The sequence below is a fragment of the Mustelus asterias genome, chromosome 23 (genome assembly GCF_964213995.1).
Source record: "Mustelus asterias chromosome 23, sMusAst1.hap1.1, whole genome shotgun sequence".
In the NCBI taxonomy this organism is placed as follows: Eukaryota; Metazoa; Chordata; class Chondrichthyes; order Carcharhiniformes; family Triakidae; genus Mustelus; species Mustelus asterias.
In genome coordinates, this window is record NC_135823.1 from 67,414,116 (window position 1) to 67,435,077 (window position 20,962).

Genomic DNA, 20,962 nt, shown 5'->3' on the forward strand with positions numbered 1-20,962 from the left:
GGTTAATCAGAAATTGAGTTGTGGTGAGTTTTATTTTTACAGACGGCAAGTCATTGGAATTCTTGTCTTCCTTAATATGTCCCACTCCGCATTAATATTAATATCTACTGCTGGAAAAAATCCTTTGAAGAATGAGATGTTGGTTATTGATTCGAGTTAATTTCAGCAATATTACTGTGACTCAGTCATCTTCTCTCTCCGTCAGAGTGTGACCATCAGCAGAGCAAAGTCTTGCCCCGAGATAGTGGAACAGCAAATTCACCTCCAGAACTTTTCCCTGCTAATGCTCAATGTCTTGTATAAAACAGCAAAGTTTTCATGTTGATTCTGTGCCTCAGCAACTGAAGGAGATGGGGATTGCATTGGAGAGGCAGAGGTTAAAATCAACGGAATTCTTACTGTCATGTTGTGATAGGATGTTATAAAAAGCACCAATTGCTCCTGTGGGATTGCGCAAACATACAATCATAGAACCTTACAGTGCAGAAAGAGGCCATTCGGCCCATCAAGCCTGCACTGACAACAATCCCACCCAGGCCCTATCCCCATAACCCCACATATTTACCCTTCTAATCTCCCTGACACTAAGGTTAATTTGTCATGGCCAATCCACCTAACCCACACATCTTTTGACTGTGGGAGGAAACCGGAGCACCCGGAGGAAACCCACGCAGACACGGGGAGAACATGCAGACTCCACACAGATAATGACCCAAGGCAGCAGTGCTAACTCACCTTGCTACCCTGTTGTTGTGGGCACATGGGGATATTCGTATAGGAGTATGAAACTTGAGGATATCAGAGTTGCAGAGCAGTGTGTGTCCATCCTGTGCTGAAAACTAAACTAAACTGGATCTCATGACACACTTCCTTCCCAGTGATGTCACGCTCCTATCCCTTAAAGCTGGTTTTGTGCCAATCATAATTTTAGCATGCGGCACGGTGGTACAGTGGTTTTGCTGCTGCCTCACAGCATTAAGGACCCGGGTTCAATTCCCGGCTTGGGTCACTGTCTGTATGGAGCCTGCATGTTCTCCCCGTGTCTGTGTGGGTTTCCTCCGGGTGCTCCGGTTTCCTCCCACAGTTAGATGGATTGGCCGTGCCAAAATGCTCCTAAGTGTCAGGGGGATTAGTAGGGTAAATGCGTGGGGTTAGGGGGCCAGGACCTGTGTGGGAATGATGTTGGTGCAGAGTCGATGGGCTGAATGGCCTCCTTCTGCACTGTAGGATTCTGTGATTCTATGCGCTTTGGGCCATATTCCAGGCTCAGGGTCTAATAGATCGGGTCTGATGATATCATTGAGACCTCCAACACCATTTTCACAAATTTCTATTGAGGTGGTGCCTGGTGATAGGGTCACCCAGGAACCACAAACACCAAACCTGGAGAATCTGGCAGAGGTGGCTACGGAGAATAATAGGTCTGGCCCAAAGTTAAAATTCTAGATTGGGCTAAGGCTAAGAGTGCAGAAAGATTTACTGGGATGCGACCGGGACTTGATGGTTTGAGTTATAAGGAGAGGCTGGATAGACTGGGACTTTTTTTTCTGGAGCATAGGAGACTTAGGGGTGATCTTATAGAGGTCTATAAAATAATGAGGGGCACAGATCAGTTGGATAGTCAACATCTTTTCCCAAAGACAGGAGAGTCTAAAACTGGAGGACATAGGTTTAAGGTGAGAGGGGAGAGATACAAAAGCATCCAGAGGGGCAATTTTTTCACACAGTGAGTGGTGAGTGTCTGAAACGAACTGCCAGAGGTAGTAGTAGAGGCCGGTACAATTTTGTCTTTTAAAAGGTATTCCGATAGTTACATGGGTACGATGGGTATAGAGGGATATGGGCCAAACGTGGGCAATTGGGACTAGCTTAGTGGTAAAAACTGGCATGGACAAGTTGGGCCAAAGGACCCATTTCCCTGCTGTAAACCTCTATGACTCTAAGACCGGGAACAGAAGTATAGAAAAATACTGCGGATGCTGGAATCTGAAACAAAAACAGAACATGTTGGAAAATCTCAGCAGGCCTGACAGCATCTGTGGAGAGAGAATAGAGCCAACGTTTTGAGTGTGCATGACCCTTCGTCCAAAGGGTCACTCAAGACTCGAAATGTTGGCTTTATTCTCTCTCAGTAAGAAGTCTCACAACACCTGGTGTTATGAGACTTCTTACTGTGTTCACCCCAGTCCAACGCCGGCATCTCCACATCATTTATCCTCTCTCCACAGGTAGCCGAGAGGTCTCAGCTTCACTGTAATCAAAGGCATGGATCTGATGTTAATAGAATCAATGGGACATTTAGTGACTGCATTGTGGCAACAGAAAAAGGAGACTTAGCAGTTGAAGGTCACACATTGGATTTTACATATTGTTATGGTTCAGGTTAGAAGCTCCAAAGTGTTTTATGAAGCCTGGCTGAATCATGAGTTTTGCATTTTGAATTTGGCTAGGATAATCTTGGTATGTTTTACTTTAGGCATGATTCAAATGACCCACTAGGGAGCTTTTATCAAAGTTTATTTAAGAATATAGTTCACATGTATAGTAAGAAAATTAGCAATAACTTTTATCAATTACAAAAAAGGAACAAAACAACCACTACAATGGATAACCCTTAACAAAGATATCTGATGTGTTCCAATCAAGCCAATCCCATAGACAAAAAACCCTTTTCACAGGGTTAACACAGCACAGACTACTGCTCACGTGATACTGGGATCGAGGCCGTTAGTTGAATTCTGCAGTCAAATGCACTTGAGACTTAGAACAGTTTGAAGACACAACAGCTTCCCACAACACCAGGGAGAATCTGGTCCAGCCCCCAACAACAGCAGATTTTTTTCCTTCAGGAAGGCAAAACCTTGCTTTAAGATCACTAGAAGAATTTCCAAATAAAACAGGGAGAGAGGGAAAACATTTATTTGTAGCTTGCTGTCCCTTCTAAAACTAAAACTCAAACCTGCAGCTCCAAACTGAAAATGAAAAACAAAAACTGTCCGAGAACACGTGACCTTCCTCCTAACGATGCAGGATCGTAAAGCTAAACCCACAGTAAACACAAACAACCCCATTTAAACGTCCCAAGTAGCAATAAAAGGACTCATCGCCGCCAGCCCGGCAACAATGACATCACTGAAGCCGTGAGAGCCGCAGAAATCATGATTTAAAAAAAACATCTCTTAAAGGGACACTAACGTCACAATATCCAAAGAATTAAAAAATACCATGGGTTGGATTTTATGGAGCGCTCCCAGCCCCACTGAAGGAAAGGTCAGCCATTTTGCACTGGGAACCACCTCAATGGTCTACAGGTGAGTCTTCTGTCCCCATCTGAGAGGAAGTCCGGCCTTCGAATGCTGATATTTGATCTGATTGGCCGGCAGCACTCTCGGTTCAGCAGCGCCACCGTCGGTCAGTGGTCACTACTGGGACTGCAGGCCATTGCCGAGAAGTAATGATGGAGCTCGGCATTGAAGGCTAACCCGGGGAGGGTGGTGAGGGGGGAGGTGTTTGGATACGCCTGGCTGGCAGACACCAGTGGGATGGCACGTCATGGCATGAGGGGGCTGGTTTTCAGAGGCCTGGTGGGGAGAGGTAAGCACAGTAAGAAGTCCCACAACACCAGGTTAAAGTCCAACAGGTTTATTTGGTAGTACAAGCCACAAGCTTTTGGAGCGCTGTCCCTCCATCAGGTGAGTGGGAGTTCTGTTCACAAACAGGTAAAGCAGGGGTATGATCTTGGGGGGGAGGGGGCACCAGGGTACACCTCATGCGCACAGGAGACCCCACTTCCCTCCAGAGGAGGAGCCCCCTCCCCCTCTCTCTTGCCCAATAGCAGCCCCCACAGTCAGAACCGCCAAGAACCGCCTGGTCTTTATCTTCCTCGGCTGCACCTTTCCCCACAGCCGAGATGGAGTGAAGGCTGAAGGGGCCGTCAATTCTCTCTGCCTTCCCACCAACTGTAATATGGTAGATAGCCTGGTGATAGGCTGGAAAACCATGGGACAGCTCTGTACTGGTTTTTAACAAGCCCACTGTCTTCAAATGAGCAATGGTATAAAATACAGCCCAGTGAGTATCTTCCTATTATCTTAATTTAGATTCTAAAATTATGGAACATCACTCATTCCACATCCAGAATCATAGAATTCCTACAGTGCAGAGGGAGGCCATTTGGCCCATCGAGTCTGCACCGACCACAATCCCACCCAGGCCCTACCTTTGTAGCCCCATGTAATCCCCCTGACACTAAGGAGAAATCCCACCCAGATCTGTTCCCCGTAATTCCAAGTATTTACCCTGCAAATCCCCCTAACCTACACATCTTGGGACACTGAGGGGCAATTTAGCACGGCCAATCCACCTAACCCACACATCTTCGGACTGTGGGAGAAAACTGGACCACCCGGAGTAAACCCACCCAAACAAGGGGAAAATGTGCAAACTCCACACAGACAGTCACCCGCGGCCAGAATTGAACCCGGGTCCCTGGCGCAGTGAGGCAGCGGTGCTAACCCACTCTGCCCACCTCATACATAGAATCCCTACAGTGAGAGGGAGGCCATTCGGCCCATCAAGTCTGCACCGACCACAATCCCAGGCCCTATTCCCAAAACCCCTCATATTTACCCTGTTAATCCAATGACACTAGGGTCAATTTATCATGGCCAATCAACCGAACCCGCACATCTTTGGACTGTGAGAGGAAGCCGGAGCACCCGGAGGAAACCCACACAGACATGGGGAGAATGTGCAAACTCCACACAGACAGTGACCCAAGGTTGGAATTGAACTCAGGTCCCTGGCGCTGTGAGGCAGCAGTGCTAATCACTGTGCCACCGTGCCGCCAAGCCGGTTAGTCACCCTGTTACAGAAGGGACATTGAAACGTCTGGACTTCTCTCAAGGTATCAGACCTGAGTCTCAAAGACTAACCAACCACAGACACAGTCCTTAATTAACATGCTGATTAACATGCCGACTTGCCGTCATCCCCTATTCCATTGCAAGAGAGAGAAGATAGTTTTCTTGGTGATTTGCTAATAGTTTCAGTCTGAAAGTTGGTGGCTTTGACCTCGTGGTTAGAGCATCAATAAATGGTTCTGTTACTTGACTTCTGAGTACAACCCATTCCTCTGGTGAAGCAAACGCCATCAAGCAAAGCTTAATGTCTTGTCGGCTGATTCTCCACAATATTGTACACAAGATTTAGTGTTTGCGTAGAGAAATATCTATCATTTTAACAACTTTGCCGTGGAACCTTCACCATCCTCAACCTCTTGTCTGTAATAAATGTCCTGACTGTTCTTTAAATGGATAGGTCCATTTATCCAGCCCGAGCTGTGAGCGGATGCTGGCTGTTTGTGAGCTGAATTCAGAGCCAATATCAGGGCTGCCTTCAATGTGGCAGAGCCACGCTATTTATCAGCAGAATATCCAGTGATCCATGTCTGGAAAGTGACCTTCTACACCATCAGGAATGGGTATTCATTACCTTTACATTTGGTCCAAGCGTCAAGTTATAAAATTCATAAATCCCCTTCGACCACGGCTATGGGGGAACGATTTATTTTCTACGGTGGGGAACTAGCTTTTAAATAAGTGGAAATTCAGCATCATAAATTTCATTCCCATCACAGGAATTTCCTCCCATTCATTTCAAACTCTTGTCAACCTATTGTGCTGTCCTTCGAAGAGGGTTTCCTGAGTCTAACGCTTCTATGAAGAGCGTCCCCGGTGGAAGGTTGCTATATAGAATAAAATCCCTACAGTGCAGAAGGAGGCCATTCAGCCCATCACGTCTGTACTGAGCACAATCCCACCCAGGCCCTATCCCCCTAACCCCACACATTTACCCTGCTAATCCCCCTGACACTAGGGTCAATTTAGCATGGCCAATCAACCTAACCCGTACGTCTTTTGGACTGTGGGAGGAAACCGGAGCACCCGGAGGAAACCCACGCAGACATTGGGAGAACGTGCAAACTCCACACCGTGACCCAAGCCAGGAATTGAACCCAGGTCCCTGGCGCTATGAGGCAGCAGTGGGAACCACTGTGCCACTGTGCCGCTCAGTGGTTCCCCGGTCATCTTTCAAAGGCTTGTGGTTGGTGAGTTCTGGGTGGCCAAACTTGTCAATGACCATCTGGAGGGAGGGGGAGGATGGTGTTGGGGGGTGGGGGTGGTGGGGTGGAGGGGGAGGGTGTCTATACCTGGACTATTGTGCACAGTTTTGGTCTCCGTTTCTAAGGAAGGACATACTACTGTAGGGGAGTGTAGCAAAGATTCACCAGACTGATTCCTGGAGCTGGGAGGATTGTCATATGAGGAGAGATTGGGGTCGACCAGGCCTGTATTCACTAGAGTTTAGAAGAATGAGAGGGGATGTGATTGAAACGTATAAAATCCTGACAGGGCTGGATGCTGGGATGTTGTCTTCCGTGGTTGGGGGGGGCGGTCGAGAACAAGTCTCAGGATACGGGGAAGGCCATTTAGGACTGAGGTGAGGAGAAACTTCTTTATACAGGGAATGTTGAACATCTGGAATTCTCTACCACAGAAGCCTGTGGAGACCAAGGGTTGGGTTTTATGGCCTCGCTCATCCCGAGACCCTAAAATCCCGCCTGAGGTCAACGGACCTTCCCATGGTCCCGCCCCTCGCCCGCTCCAATTCCCGTGGTGGGCGGGACGGTAAAACTTCAGCCCAAGTCATTGAATATATTTATGAAGGAAATAGATAGATTTTTAGATTCTAAAGGGTGTCAAAGGCTATGGGGAGAGAGCAGGAGTGTGGCATTGCGATAGAGGATTAACCATGTTCATACTGAATGGTGGAGCAGGCTCGAAGGGCCGAATGGCCTCCTCCTGCCCCTAGTTTCTATGTTTACAGATTAACTCGGCCATGCAGTGGGGAGCTTAGTGAAGGGCGAGAGGAGTTGTTGTCCTGTCAATCCCACCTCGCCACTGCCTGTCCTGTGGCCTTGGGGATCGACACTTCAGCCCATTTGTTGGAAGAGAAGTTCACAGGTGTTAAATTAGAGGTTCCTTCAAAACCCCAATCCGTGCGGCTTACCGATTAGCCCCAGGTGGACAGCCAGGCTCAAGGCTTGGTGCTGAAACTCTGTGGCGTGCCAACCAATACTTAATGTGTGAACCCTGCAGATATCTCTGTGTGACTGGGGCATCGGACTCCACTCTGTACCCTTAGCATGCTGGGAGGAGACCTGAGAAGCGCTCTCCTGAGCCATGGCCATGTTGCAGTCCATGTCCAATGTCTGCTGTCCCCCACACCCCCATGTGCAGAACTGTAGCAGGGAAAACCCAGGGAGTGTGGGGGACAGCAGGAGAGGAAAGAATGGAAAGGGTCAAACAGACGGCACTGTGGTACCCACACTCACTGCCAACAGACAGGATAAAATACAAATAACTACATCTCAGATGTACTCACCTGATGAAGGAGCAGCGCTCCGAAAGCTCGTGATACCAAATAAACCTGCCGGACCTTAACCTGGTGTTCTGAGACTTCTTACTGTGCCCACCCCCATCCAACGCCGGCACCTCCACATCATACACCACAGATGGCACTAAAACTGTCACACTCCAGGTGGTATCGCTCCAAGGTTACACAACCACGTGAGAATTGATGTCACTTATCAAGGCTCCAAAAGGTCTAAAGAAACCATTGTGTCTCTGAGATGGGACAATTAACACCGATAGCTCTTGGGGCGAAGGGGACAATTAATACCCCATCGAAATGAGTTTGACAAACACAATACTTTGATATTGTAGACAGGTAGACAGGAGGTGTCCAGAAAGGATTAAAACTAAAGCACACAAGACAATGGAACCGTATAATGTACCCAAAAACAGAACTGTAATCAATTCAAAGTAACAATATAATGAATTGATGTAAATGTAATGCATGTTGTAATGTAAAAAAAGGGGTGTAAGTAGAGTAGCTCGGAAGGAAGCTGTAGTTACAGCCACAAATTCTGCTCTCCCGCATTCATGTTGAATAAAGCCATTTTTGTTGAAGTTCTACACGGTCTCGGGAGACTTAGTTCATTCATTCCCTCCTACAAGAACCACCTGAATATTGAACACACTCAGAGACCACCCCCTCCACCCTCCCCCCCCCCCCCCCCCCCCCCCCCAATGCCGGCACCTCCACATCATACACCACAGATGGCACTAAAACTGTCACACTCCAGGTGGTATCGCTCCAAGGTTACAACAACCACGTGTATGATGTGGAGGTGCCGGCGTTGGACTGGGGTGGGCACAGTAAGAGGTCTCAAAACACCAGGTTAAGGTCCGGCAGGTTTATTTGGTATCACGAGCTTCGGAGCGCTGCTCCTTCATCAGGTGAGTACATCTGAGATGTAGTTATTTGTATTTTATCCTGTCTGTTGGCAGTGAGTGTGGGTACCACAGTGCCGTCTGTTTGACCCTTTCCATTCTCTCCTCTCCTGCTGTCCCCCACACTCCCTGGGTTTTCCCTGTACAGTTCTGCACATGGGGGTGTGGGGGACAGCAGACACTGGACATGGACTGCAACATGGCCAGTGTAAGGAATGCTCAGGAGAGCGCTTCTCAGCCTGGCTGTCCACCTGGGGCTAATCGGTAGGGGGGGAGGAGGCCATTCGGCCCTTCGATCCTGCTTCGCCATTCATTTTGATCATGGCTGATCATCAAATTCAATATCCTGAACCCCCCCCCCCCCCCCAATATCCCTCGATCCCTTTAGCCCCAAGAGCTATATCTAATTCCTTCTTGAAATCACACAATGTTTTGGCCTCAACTACATTCTGTGGGAGTGAATTCCACACATTCGCCACCCTCTGGGTGAAGAAATTTCTCCTCACCTCAGTTCTAAAAGGTTCACCCCTTATCCTCAAACTATGACCCCCTAGTTCTGGATTCCCCCACCATCGGGAACATTCTTCCTGAATCGACCCTGTCTAACCCTGTTTAGAATTTTATAAGTTTCAGTGAGATTCCCCCCTCACTCTTCTAAACTCCAGTGAATTAAATCCTAACCGACTTAGTCCCTTCGAGCCTGATGCGCCGTTCAGTATGATCATGGCTGATCATCCAACTCAACAGCCGGATCCACCTTCCCTCCATGTCCTCTGATCCCCTTCACCCCAAGAGCTATAGGTGCAAGGAGCAAATAATGAATGCAACCACCATTCAAAGATCCATATGTAACCCCCTTAGTTTTTCATTTGACTAATACGAAGCTCTGGAGTGATGTTAATGACCTTCTCCTGCGTGTTAATGGCCTGGACTCAGGGACTTGTCACAATGTTTCCAGAAAGCATCAATCAAACACACTGCTTCGTTGTGTGGTCGGGATATAAATAACAGGCACATCATTATTGCATTGTGAGGGGCTGCACAGTGGTTGGCACTGCTGCCTCACAGCACCAGCGACCCGGGTTCAATTCCTGGCTTGGGTCACTGTCTGCCCACATGTCTGCGTGGGTTTCCTCCGGGCGCTCCAGTTTCCTCCCACTGTCCAAACATGTGCGGGTTAGGTGCATTGGCCCTGCTAAATTACCCTTTAGAGTCCCAGGATGCATAGGTTAGAGGGGATTAGCGGGGTAAATATGCGGGGTTATGGGGAATAGGGCCTGGGGGGATTGTTGTTGGTGCAGGCTCGATGGGCCGAATGGCCTCCTTCTGCACTGTAGGGATTCTATGATTCTATGATGTCTGCTTCTGGTGTTAACCCTTTTCTCTACATATAGCTGTCCTGCTGAGAATATAAGAAGTAGGAGCAGGCCATTCGGTCCATCAATCCTGCTCTGCTAGCCAATAAGATCACAGATGATCTGATTGGCTTAACTCCACTTTCCAGTCTGCTGCCCATAACCCTGGACGCCTTGTCATGAAAAATCTGTCTAAGTCAACCTTAAATATACTCAGTGACCCACAGCCCTCACTGCTCTCTGGGGGAGGGAATTCCAAAGACTAACCACCCTCTTATAAAATCAATTCCTCCTTACCTCCGTCTTCAGTGGGAGACTCCTTGTATTTGGAAACTGCATCCATACTTCTGGATCCTACAGAGAATGAAACATCCTCGTAGCCTCTCTCCTGCCGAGTTCCCTCAGACTCTTTCACCTCTCAATCAGATCGCCTCTCATCTTCCCAAACTCCAATGAGTATCAGCCCATTTGAGGGGAGGTGATGGCCTAGTGGTATAATCGCTGGACTATTAATCCAGAAACTCAGCTCATGTTCTGGGGACCCAGGTTCGAATCCCACCATGGCAAATGGTGAAATTTAAATTCAATAAAAAGTATCTGGAATTAAGAAATCTGGTTCACTAATACCCTTTCGGGAAGGAAATCTGCCTGTCTTACCTGGTCTGGCCTACATGTGACTCCAGAGCCACAGTAATGTGGTTAGCACTGCTGCCTCACAGCGCCAGGGACATGGGTTCGATTCCCGGCTTGGGTCACTATCTGTGTGGAGTCAGCACGTTCTCCCCGTGTCTGTGTGGGTTTCCTCCGGGTGCTCCGGTTTCCTCCCACAGTCTGAAAGACGTGCTGGTTAGGGTGCATTGGCCAGGCTAAATTCTCCCTCAGTGTACCCAAACAGGTGCCAGAGTGTGGCGACTAGGGGATTTTCACAGTAACTTCAATGTAAGCCTACTTAAATTAATAAATAAACTTAAATAATGTGGTTGACTCTCAACTGCCCTCTGAAATCATATAATCATAGAACCCCTACAGTGTATGAGCCACTCAGCCCATCGAGACTGCACCGACCACAATCCCACCCAGGCCCTATCCCCATAACCCCATGCATTTACCCTAGCTAATCCCCCTGACACTAAGGGGCAATTTAGCATGGCCAATCCACCTGACCTGCACATCTTTGGACTGTGGGAGGAAACCGGAGCACCCGGAGGAAACCCACGCAGACACGGGGAGAATGTGCAAACTCCACACAGACAGTGACCCAAGCTGGGAATCGAACCCGGGTCCCTGGTGCTGTGAGGCAGAAGTGCTAACCACTGTGCCACCGTGCCGCCCCCACGATGAAATGGCCTAGAAAGCCACTCAAGTTGTGTTACCACCACCTCCACAAGGGCAACTAGGGATGGGCAATAAATGCTGGCCAGCCAGCAACACCCACGTCCCACAAATGAATAAAAAATAAATGTGCCCCTAACAGGTCAAACCCTTCATTCCAGGGATTAGCACAGTGATTCTAATTATCATTATTAATATGTATCACTGCAAGTATTCCTCCAAAACCTGTTGCCTTTCTGTACGTCTCTATATCACTGAGATGGTGATTTGATTCAGTAAATTTACTGTAAAGCACTGAGGTGTGGAACACTGTCAAGTTCAGGTTGTGTTTTTTTTGGATACGAACCAGCACTCCAGCTCCCGGTCTCCTGATCAGTAATACCAGGGAGATCAGTTAGAAAAATCTAAATAAAACAAACCACTCGCAAATGGTTAAAAGAAGATAGCTTATTGCCGGCAATACTGAGAAGGCGTCAGACCTTTAGCTCTCAGCCATGTTAGAAATTCACATATCACTATGACAACACGCTCACTGTTTAAAAAACACAAACGCTATCTCGAGTGCAAATATTAGCAATACTCTTCTGTGGCTAAAGTGAACTCCCGTGGTTAGTGCTATCTGGATTCAAATTTATTCTGCACCTTTATAATTCCCCGACTGTCGCTGTGATTATTAGAGGCGAGTTTACATTCTGAGGCAGGAGTCGTGTGCAAGTCCAATTGTGATTATTTAGGGCCCTATTTTACCGTTGCCTCGCGCCCGTTTTCGGGCCCGAAAACGTGGTAAAGTCGGGTGTGAGGCCATTACTGCGATCTGCGTCCGCGTCCGTGCAGATTGCCACTTTACCGAAACCCGGGAATGGCGGCGATCCGCTTCGCGCCCAAAACGGGCGCAACGACGATTTAAATGCATTTGCATGTATTTACATTGAATTAATGAACTGCCCGCCCAACTCTATCAGCATTTCCCCCTTTACCACCGCGTTTGCCGATCCGGAACCGCGCCGTAATGGACCTGCTGAATAAAATTCTGAAACGGGCGCTCCAGCTGCTGAAGAGCGAGTTCAGAGTTTCCAACGGCTCCCTGACTCAGATCGGTGGTGGGGGGGGGAGGAGGGAGGCGGGTCAGATCATTCCCTGGTTGGAGGGGGAGGGAGGGGAGTGAGGCTAGATCGTTGTCTGGTTGGGGGGGGGGGGGGAGGAGGAGGAGGCGGGTCAGATGCATCTCTGGCAGGGTGGGGTGGGGGGGAGGGGGCCGATCGTTGTCTGGTGGGGAGGGAGGAGGAGGCAGGTCAGATGTTCCTCTTGAGGGGGTGGTAGTGAGGCCAGATCATTCTCTGGGAGGGGGGGGAGTGAGACTAGAACGTTGTCTGGGGGGGGTGGTGAGTGAGGCCAGACCATTCTCTGGGGTGGGGGGGAGTGAGGCTAGATCGTTGTCGGGGGTGGGGAGGCCCGATCGCTCACTGGTGGGGGGTGGGTCGATGGATCTCTGGTGGGGGGGAGGGGGGTCTGCTGCCACTCTGCGGGCGATCGATGGTGAGGGGGCAGAGGTGGTAATCGGAGTGGGTAGTGGGGGTGGTGGATAAGGGGGACAGTGATGTGTGTGGTTAATGGGGGGTGGATAAGGGGGACAGTGATGTGTGTGGGTAGTGGGGTAGTTGATAAGGGGGACAGTGATGTGTGTGGGTAGTGGGGAGGTGGATAAGGGGGACAGTGATGTGTGTGGGTCGTGGGGAGTGGGATAAGGGGGACAGTGATGTTTTTTTGGTAGTGGGGGGGTGGATAAGGAGGACAGTGATGTGTGCGGGTAGGGGGAGGGGTGGATAAGGGGGACAGTGATGTTTTTTTGGTAGTGGGGGGGTGGATAAGGGGGACAGTGATGTGTGTGGGTAGTGGGGGGGGGGGTGGATAAGGGGGACAGTGATGTGTGCGGGTAGGGGGAGGGGTGGATAAGGGGGGCAGTGATGTGTGTGGGTAGTGGGGGGGTGGATAAGGGGGACAGTGATGTGTGTGGGTAGTGGGGGGTGGATAAGGGGGACAGTGATGTGTGTGGGTAGTGGGGGGGGGGTTGATAAGGGGGACAGTGATGTGTGTGGGTCGTGGGGGGGGGTGGATAAGGGGGACAGTGATGTATGTGGGTAGTGGGGGGGTGGATAAGGGGGACAGTGATGTGTGTGGATAGTGGGGGGGTTTGATAAGGGGGACAGTGATGTGTGTGGGTCGTGGGGGGGGGGGTGGATAAGGGGGACAGTGATGTATGTGGGTAGTGGGGGGGGTGGATAAGGGGGACAGTGATGTGTGTGGATAGTGGGGGGGTTTGATAAGGGGGACAGTGATGTGTGTGGGTCGTGGGGGGGTGGATAAGGGGGACAGTGATGTGTGTGGGTCGTGGGGGGGTGGATAAGGGGGACAGTGATGTGTGTGGGTAGTGGGGGGGGGGTTGATAAGGGGGACAGTGATGTCTGTGGGACCCTCGCTCCCGCTTTCGCTCCCGGGCCGCTTTCTCTGCTTTCTGCGGCCGGGAGCGATGTGACACGGGCGCGCTTTTTCAATTTTTTTCCAACTGCGCATGCGCGGTTCAGTGCTCCGATCGTTTCGGCTGCGCTAAGCCCCGCCCACAGTGCGAATGGTACTGGAAATGACTGAGAGCGTATGGGGAAGATGTTTCCATTAGTGGGAGAGACGAGGATCCGAGGTCACAGCCTCAGAGTAAAGGGAGGACCCTTTAGAACCGAGATGAGGAGGAATTTCTTCAGCCAGAGGGTGGTGAATCTGTAGAATTCATTTCCACAGAAGGCTGTGGAGGCCGGGTCATTGAGTGTATTTAAGATAGAGATAGATAGTTCCTGATTGGTGAAGGGATCAAAGGTCATGGGGAAAAGGCAGAAGAATGGGGTTGAGAAACCTATCAGCCATGGTTGAATGGTGGAGCAGTCTCAATGGGCCGAATGGCCTAATTCTGCTCATATATCCTATGGTCTTATGGTCTTACATATACTCCCTCTTCACAAATCATAATATTCCTTTGTTCATGTTTTTATATCAATTTGACCATCATAAATGGTTCTAACAGCATTCCCCATTCAGTTTTGTCATGTCAACAGTCACGGTTCAGTCACAAACTCTGTCCACCAGGTGGTGCTGTGGAGGACATTTCTGTCTTCCCTCAACTCCATCACCATTCTTCATGCAAAAAAAACCTTATCTTCATCAAGAAACTGTGAGGAACACCAGAATCAATTTAATGTTTAAAATTTATTTATTAGTGTCACAAGTAGGCTTACATTAACACCGCAATGAAGTTACTGTGAAGATCCCCCAGTCGCCACACTCTGGCGCCTGTTCGGATAAACTGAGGGAGAATTTAGCACGGCCAATTCATCTAACCTGCACATCTTTTGGACTGTAGGAGAAACCGGAGCACCCGGAGGAAACCCACGCAGACATGGGGAGGACGTGCAGACTCCGCACAGACAGTGATCCAAGCTGGGAATGGAACCGGGTCCCTAGCGCTGTGAGGCAAATAAGTAATTCTCCCAATGAATCCTGACTTGGAAATATATCACCGTTCCTTCTCAGTCGCTGGGTCAAAATCCTGAAATTCTCTCCCTAACGGCACTGTGGGTTAACCCACAGCACGTGGACTGCAGCGATTCAAGAAGGCAGCTCACCACCACCTTCTCAAGGTCTTCAACATCTCCTCCACGATCACCCTCAACACCAGTGCCCCACAAGGCTGTGTTCTCAGCCCCCTACTATACTCCTTATACACCTATGACTGTGTGGACAAATTCCCCTCCAATTCGATTTTCAAGTTTGCTGACGACACCACCGTAGTGGGTCGGACCTCAAACAATGACAAGACAGAATACAGGAATGAGATAGAGAATCTGGTGAACTGGTGCGGCAACAATAATCTCTCCCTCAATGTCAACAAAACGAAGGAGATTGTCATCGACTCAGGAAGTGTAGAGGAGAACATGCCCCTGTCTACGTCAATAGGGACGAAGTAGAAAGGGTCAAGAGCTTCAAGCTTTTAGGTGTCCAGATCACTAACAACCTGTCCTGGACCCCCCATGCCTACACTATAGTTAAGAAAGCCCACCAACACCTCTACTTTCTCAGGAGACTAAGGAAATTTGGCATGTCCGCTATGACTCTCACCAACCTTTACAGATGCACCATAGAAAGCATTCTTTCTGGTTGTATCACAGCTTGGTATGGGCTCCTGCTCTGCCCAAGACCGCAAGGAACTACAAAAGGTTGTGAATGTAGCCCAATCCATCACGCAAACCAACGTCTCATCCATTGACTCTGTCTACACTTCCCGCTGCCTTGGCAAAGCAGCCGGCATAATCAAGGACCCCACGCACCCCGGACATTCTCTCTTCCACCTTCTTCCGTCAGGAAAAAGATACAAAAGTCTGAGGTCACGTACCAACCGAACTCAAGAACAGCTTCTTCCCTGCTGCCATCAGACTTTTGAATGGACCTACCTCACATTAAGTTGATCTTTCTCTACACCCTAGCTATGACTGTAACACTACATTCTGCACTCTCTCCTTTCCTTCTCTATGAACGGTATGCTTTGTCTGTATAGCGTGCAAGAAACAATACTTTTCACTGTATGTTAATACATGTGACAATAATAAATCAAATCGAATCAAATCAAATCAACTCAAACTAGGGATGGGCAATAAATGCTGGCCAGTCAGCGATGCCCATGACCCACAAATGAATAAAAAAGAGAGTTTAGAAAAAGGGCAAAGTGAGAATCTTGACGGCAGCAAGTGAGAGGAATTCAGAGTGTCGCAGTGACGGGGTTCTCTGTCCGCATCGACATCTCAGCATTGCAATTAAGTCAGGTCACATATTTAGAATCATCCAATAACTGGCTGTGAAATTTGTATAATTTCAAGCGAGCTGCATGTTTGCTATCTGTCCTTTTGAAATTCTGTCCTGCGATATTTCTTTTGAAGATGATACATTCTCCTTAATGGAAACACCATCTGCATTTGTGCTTTAGGAACAGTCACAGCAGTTAGTGTAACCAATCAAAAACTCGCTGCTGTTTAATTTTGCCTTGAAGAGTTGAAGATGTGAGGGAAATGGCAGGAGCGGGATGGCACACTGGCACAGTGGTGAGCTCTGCTGCCTCACAGCGCCAAGAGTCTGCGCCTTCTCCCCGTGTCTGCGTGGGTTTCCTCCGGGTGCTCCGGTTTCCTCCCACAGCCCAAAAATGTTCAGGTTAGGTGGATTGACCATGCTAAATTGCCTCTTAGTGTCTCAAGATGTGTGGATGAGGTGGGATTAGCCATGGTAAATGTATGGGGTTGCAGGGGTAGGGCAGGAGAGAGGGCCTGAGTAAGAACAAAAAATTGTTCTCAACGACTGGTTTAATTGTAGTGAGCTTTGGAGTGTGCTTTACTTAGATGGCACAGTGGTTAGCTCCGCTGCCTCATGGTACCAGGGACCCGGGTTCAATTCCCAGGTCAGGTCACAGTCTGTTTGGAATCTGCACATTCTCCCCGTGTCTGTGTGGGTTTCCTCCGGGTGCTCCGGTTTCCTTCCACAGTCTGAAAGACATGCTGGTTAGGTGCTAAATTTTCCCTCAGTGTACTCAAACAGGCGACTGGGGGATCTTCGGAGTAACTTTATTGCCGTGTTAATATAAGCCTACTTGTGACACTAATAAATAAACCACAGGCTCCGATGGGCAATGTGAAATAGAGCAACAAATGGTTCTATGAGTATTTAAAAAATCTAACCCATTGGGCATGAGCCCAGGTCAACGGGCGATCAGATTCTTCACACACCCGGCTGCAGCAGACACTGAGTGTGTAAGTTCTGACACAGGGATCTGATCGCTGGCTGATTTATTTTAATTGTCAAAGGGACTGGGGAGATGAGAGGAATGTTTTATGCAGGGAGCTGTTCTGTTCTGTAATACGCTGTCTGCAAGGATAGAACAAACAGACTCGGTAATAACTTTCGAGCCAATATTGGATAGATATGTGAGTAAAGATGTGGGCCTCTGGAGTAAGAACAGGACTTTGGGACTAATTGGATTGGTCTGCCAGGGGCTAGTACAGGTCTGTCGGACTGAACGGCTTCCTTCCCTGTGATTCTGTGATATTCTGGTATCAGATGTCCGTAAGGCAGCAGACATCTTCAGAATTGTTTCAGAACGGCACGGTGGCGCAGTGGTTAGCACTGCTGCCTTACAACACTGGGGACCCGGGTTCGATTCCCGGCTTGGGTGACTGTGTGGAGTCTGCACATTCTCCCTGCATGGGTTTCCCCCGCGTGCTCTGGTTTCCCCGCACACTCCAAAGATGCGCAGGTTAGGTGAATTGGCCATGGTAAATGTGTAGGGATAGGGTGGGGGAGAGGGCCAGGGTATGATACTCTGTCAGAGAGTCAGTACAGACTTGATGGGCTGAATGGCCTCTTTTGCACTGTAGGGATTCTATGAAATCAGACCTATTGTATTTTGATATCTGCTTGCACCAATGACTATTGGGGTCATTTTCATAGAATCATAGAATCCCTCCAGAAGGAGGCCATTCAGCCCATTGAGTCTGCAGCCATTGCAATCGCACCCAGGCCCTATCCCTGTAACACTATGTACTTATCCTGCATTTCCCCTGACACTAAGGGGCAATTTAGCACGGCCAATCCACCTAACTAGCACATCTTTGGAGTGTGGGAGGAAACCGGAGCACCTGGAGGAAACCCACGCAGACACGGGGAGAATGTGCAAACTCCACACAGACAGTGACCCAAGCTGGGAATCGAACCCGGGTCCCTGGCGCTGTGAGGCAGCAGTGCTAACCACTGTACCCCCGTGCCGCCCAAATGTAAATTTTCTGTTTTATTTACCGTGCGTCACTGGAGCAGCTCTGTGTTTGGACTAATTCTTATGACTTATCCGCTAAACACATTTTGTTTCTCAGCACACACAACGATTTTGTTTGCTTCATTAAATTCACACCTTTTCTTGCTGCACTCCCACTCCTCAGCAACTGCACAGTCAACCCCACAGAAGGTCAGGATTATTGAAATGTGGAGTTCCAGGAACGGCACCAAACTGTGGAAGAATAATCAACCAACTCGGTGTCCAGGGAACATAAAGTCTCTGAGTTTGAGCCAGCAGCGTGAAAGTGCGCAACTGCCCCGCAGCTGGCGACAACCCCACTCCGCCCGCCACCTTTTAAATTCTGTGTTTACAGATGCACCATAGGAAGCATTCTTTCTGGTTGTATCACAGCTTGGTATGGGCTCCTCCTCTGCTCAAGATCGCAAGAAACTACAAAGGGTTGTGAATGTAGCCCAATCCATCACGCAAACCAGCCTCCCATCCATTGACTCTGTCTACACTTCCCGCTGCCTCAGCAAAGCAGCCAGCATAATTAAGGACCCCTCACACCCCCGGACATTCTCTCTTCCACCTTCTTCCGTCGGGAAAAAGATACAAAAGTCTGAGGTCACGTACCAACCGAACTCAAGAACAGCTTCTTCCCTGCTGCCGTCAGACTTTTGAATGGACTTACCTTGCATTAAGTTGATCTTTCTCTGCACCCTAGCTATGGCTGTAACACGACATTCTGCACTCTCTCCTTTCCTTCTCTATGAACGGTATGCTTTGTCTGTATAGCGCGCAATAAACAATACTTTTCACTGTATATTAATGCATGTGACAATAATAAATCAAATCATATTGAATCAAATCAAATCGGAAGCTTGGGATGCATTCTCAGTGTAAGACTTTCAAGTAGCAGGCAGATTTGTTTCTGGGCAAACTCCACAGAAATTGCCAGTTTGATCACAGCCCCACATTGCCCCAATTCACCTGTAAAAGCTGGAGAGAACACAACTGGTCACATTCCACATCACAACTCACTGGTCAGAGGCTGACCACCAGGCTGCTGGAATTATTCCCGCTAAATGTTCTGTCTCTGACACGCCGGTGTCTCTGATGCAAGTCTTATTGGAATAACAGCAGCCATCTGTTAATATTCGAGAAACACAATGAAATGCTCCAGGGGACAGGGTAGCTGAGTAAATGTTTGCAGACTGCATGGGTAGAGTTATGGAAGAATGATGGATAGACCTTCAGGATTTATTCTTCATTATCACATCAAAGGGGGTGGTAGCACAGCGGTGACGTTACCAGACTACTAATCGATTGGAGTTTTGGAGATGGGAGTTTGAATGCCACCATGGCTGCGGTGAGGATTTTAATTCAATGAGCAACGCAGAATCAAATACACATCCCACTAAAAATCATGGTGAAAAACATTGTGAAAAAAATCCATCCTTTAGGGAAGGAAATCTACCGTCAAAGAACAAAGAACAATACAGTACAGGAACAGGCCCTTCGGCCCTCCAAGCCCGCGCCGCTCCCTGCTCCAAACTAGACCATTCTTTTGTATCCCTCCATTCCCACTCCGTTCATGTGGCTATCTAAATAAGTCTTAAAAGTTCCCAGTGTGTCCGCCTCCACCACCTTGCCCGGCAGCGCATTCCAGGCCTCCACCACCCTCTGTGTAAAATACGTCCTTCTGATATCTGTGTTAAACCTCCCCCCCCTTCACCTTGAACCTCTGACCCCTCGTGAACGTCACCACCGACCTGGGAAAAAGCTTCCCACCGTTCACCCTATCTATGCCTTTCATAATTTTATACACCTCTATTAGGTCACCCCTCATCCTCCATCTTGCCAGTGAGAACAACCCCAGTTTACCCAATCTCTCCTCATAACTAAGCCCTTCCATACCAGGCAACATCCTGGTAAACCTCCTCTGCACTCTCTCTAAAGCCTCCACGTCCTTCTGGTAGTGTGGCGACCAGAACTGGACGCAGTATTCCAAATGCGGCCGAACCAACGTTCTATACAACTGCAACATCAGACCCCAACTTTTATACTCTATGCCCCGTCCTATAAAGGCCAGCATGCCATATGCCTTCTTCACTACCTTCTCCACCTGTGACGTCGCCTTCAAGGATCTGCGTCCTTACCCGGTCTGGCCTACATGTGACTCCAGACGAACAGCAATGTGGTTGGCTCTTAATTGACCCTCTGAAATAGCCTAGCGAGCCACAGATCGAGCCATAGAATCCCTACAGTGCAGAACAGGCCATTCAGCCCATCGAGTCTGCACCAACCCTCTGACAGAGCATCTTATCCAAGCCTTTGTCCCAACCCTATCCCGGTAACCCTACACATTTAGCATGGCTAATCCATCTAACCTACACATCTTGGGACACTAAGAGGCAATTTATCATGGCCAATCCACCTGAAGTAAAGTTTATTTATTAGTCACAAGTAGGCAGACATTAACATAGCAATGAAGTTATTGTGATAATCCCCCACACATCTTTGGAGTGTGGGAGAAAACCGGAGCACCATTCTGAATTGGAACTAAATGGCTGTTCCTTCAGTGTCACTGCCCTGGAACTCTCTCCCTAACAGCACTGTGGGTGTACCTACACCACAAGGACTGCGATGGCTCAAGTAGGTAGCTCAAAGGGCAATTGTGAATGGACAATAAATGCTGGTCTAGCCAGCGACACCCGCATCCCGTGGACCCATGAGCGAATAACAAAATGTCTCACGGTGGATGGAGTGGGCTGGGTGCAACAGATGGTCATTTTTCTTTCCATATCTATTTCTATCCTTCCAAAATCAGACAATTGTGCTGCGCTCCCTTGTGTATAACGGCGAAAACCAGGCAAAATAAGATGAGTGAGTGATATTTCATCCTACAATTATCGATCCACGCTAGTCTAATCCAATGGAATCATTCCCGTATGTTCTGTCTGTATAGTACGCAAGAAACAATACTTTTCACTGTATGCTAATACATGTGACAATAATAAATCAAATCAAATCAAATCAAATTATAACATTAATGT